Here is a 2,390-nt window from a genome sequence, read left to right on the forward strand (position 1 = left end):
TTCCTCATTTAAGGGACAAACAATGCCATTGAAAGAATAAATCAAACAAATATTAAATATTATAACAAATATTTATTAGATATAACAGAATCAAAAGAAAATCCAAATTCAAAAGAACACATTCCCCAACAAATCCTTAAATGTAAGCCTCTACAAGTGAACAGTTGGCTACTTCATGTCATTGTTCTTTGCATGAAGAGCAAAGATTCAATTTGTGCTTCATGAAGAGTACCATCAGAGGAAAGTAAAGTGCAGAACACAACGTGAAATGTGCACAACAAAATTAAACAAAAGGGTTAACTCAGAATCATAATGCAGTCACATCAGCAGCTCCATTCATGATTGTTTCCTTTTTTACACTGTACAGGAGCCAAAGACATTTTCAAACACATGGCACACTGGTCCCGATGGCAGATATTCTTCACGGTTCCAAAAAGTGAACAGCACAGCTCAAGTTCAGAAGGTGTCAGCATACAGCGGCGGGGGAGGAAGAAGCTCCAGCTCTGTGAAGTCAACCACCTGTTCACTGTCATAAAACACACCACAGTTCAAGAGGAGAATGCCAAACAACCTGAAGTACTGGATGTGCAATCTGTGAGTGCTAATATAAATAAAGATCAAACAGAGGCAAGCTTCACTCGCTGATTAGGAGGAAACCTGTCAACACTTACGGATATGGAGGCTCCTCAACAGCACACAAGAAGTCTGGATAAAGACGAGCAGATACAAACATCACATTTACTTTGAACCGTCTCTGCACCGTGTCACCAGGTTACAGCAATCAGATAAATGCACCCTACAAGTGATTTTCCATTACAGGCAAGACGCCAACCTGACTAGAGAGTCCTAAAAGAGATTTGTGGGTACCCTCCTTTTAGCTTCACCATTATCAGTGAGAGTGACACAAGTGGCGACAACAGTGGAGTCATGGAAAAAAAATGAAACTCTGTAAACTTACTTGACGGCTCAGCACTTTGCATTGGATAGAGTGGATAAAATGAAGCAAACATTTTTATGTCATTAACAGTCACTGATTACAGATTGTAAATATGACAGCATCAGTGGAGTTACAAACATAATTTACAAGAGTGGCGCAGGAATGAGACCTAAAACTCAGAAAAGAGTTAGCATGTTTGTACTCCCAGTTCCCTCATCTTGAAGTCAATGTGTTTTTTGAACACGTTTTTGGTTAGAAGCCTTAAATAATGTCTGTGGTTGACAAAAAGCCTAAGGGACTTTCATGTATTGCTCTATGACATTAAATACGTTAGTAAGCACCCCACTTGGGAAATCTGAAGCTTTTATGTGTCTTAATAATGGCGGTTGCTATCAAGCCGCAAAGTTAGACTAGAGAACGCCAAACCCGATTTTACAACCTTGTTGGGGCATTTATGCTGCGTTCACACTATAAGCTAAACAGCAACAGGCTACTAGTCATTTTCAATGGAAGCCGGTGACATGAAGTGACAAACCCGACACTTGACGCTGCTGATGGGCGTGACACACTACAAACAAAAGTTGAGCTGGCGTCAACCTATTCGGCGATCCAATGACGTGATGAGGTATTAAACATTAAACTTTGTGAGCACTTTGGCGTACATGGGGATCCATTGGGGTGGTGAAATGTGATATTTAGATGGAGCTCAGACACTGACTAAACGTTTGTTTGCCACAGATCTTTTTTTCTGCAATGATACAAAATCCAATGAAAAAATCCCATAGGCTTTTTGACGAGGGAACCAGGGCAATGCTAGCTTTTGTGCCAGCCTAAAGACAAGCATCATCCCTGGAGCACTCTACAGAGAAATATCTGAGGCCATGGATCAGAGAATACTGTACTTTGTAGGTGTTGCTTCGCCACTTCCAGGGATGTCACCAAAGTCATCTTTGTTGTGCTGAAAGAAGATGGTAAGTTTCTGCAGGGCCTCGTGTCTAGTCCTAAAGGTGAAAAACAAGAAACCATTGGGACTAGTTTTACTACTATAAAAATTACTATCCATATTGCCCTACAAAGGCTAACCACAGTAACTACAATTTTGCTCAAATGAGAGTTACGACTGAAATAAACCTTTGGATATCTGTTCTTGCTTGTGACAAAAATGTTCTGGTTAAAGCATTTTTCTTGTTCTGTTATAGAAACAGCCAACAGAAGGCAGTGTAATGTAATCTTAATGCAATGTAGTAACCGTAACTGTGCTCTGCTTTGCGTTCCCGTAGGTATGGCATTATATCAGAACAAGAAAACTGCAGTAATTGTATTACAAAGAGTGGTAAACTTGAGTGTGAGGATGCTGCCAACAATAAAATAATTGATCCTGTGACAATGACCATAGCCTGATCATGGATGAAGATGATATCAAGTTATCTCAACCAAGGTCACACCTGATGAA

At 40.1% G+C, this 2,390-nt stretch overlaps 1 long non-coding RNA gene across 1 annotated transcript; it reads right to left on the reverse strand.

Moving 5' to 3' along the window:
* Positions 1-128: 128 nt before the first annotated feature.
* On the reverse strand, positions 129-1,936 carry LOC121963323. The gene is made up of 4 exons (XR_006107227.1): positions 1,840-1,936; positions 959-972; positions 672-705; positions 129-526 (listed from the first exon to the last, which is right to left on the reverse strand). It is a non-coding gene; the product is annotated as an uncharacterized LOC121963323 (long non-coding RNA).
* Between the last annotated feature and the right edge of the window lie 454 nt (positions 1,937-2,390).

The sequence above is a fragment of the Plectropomus leopardus genome, unplaced genomic scaffold (genome assembly GCF_008729295.1).
Source record: "Plectropomus leopardus isolate mb unplaced genomic scaffold, YSFRI_Pleo_2.0 unplaced_scaffold10879, whole genome shotgun sequence".
Lineage (NCBI taxonomy): Eukaryota > Metazoa > Chordata > Actinopteri > Perciformes > Serranidae > Plectropomus > Plectropomus leopardus.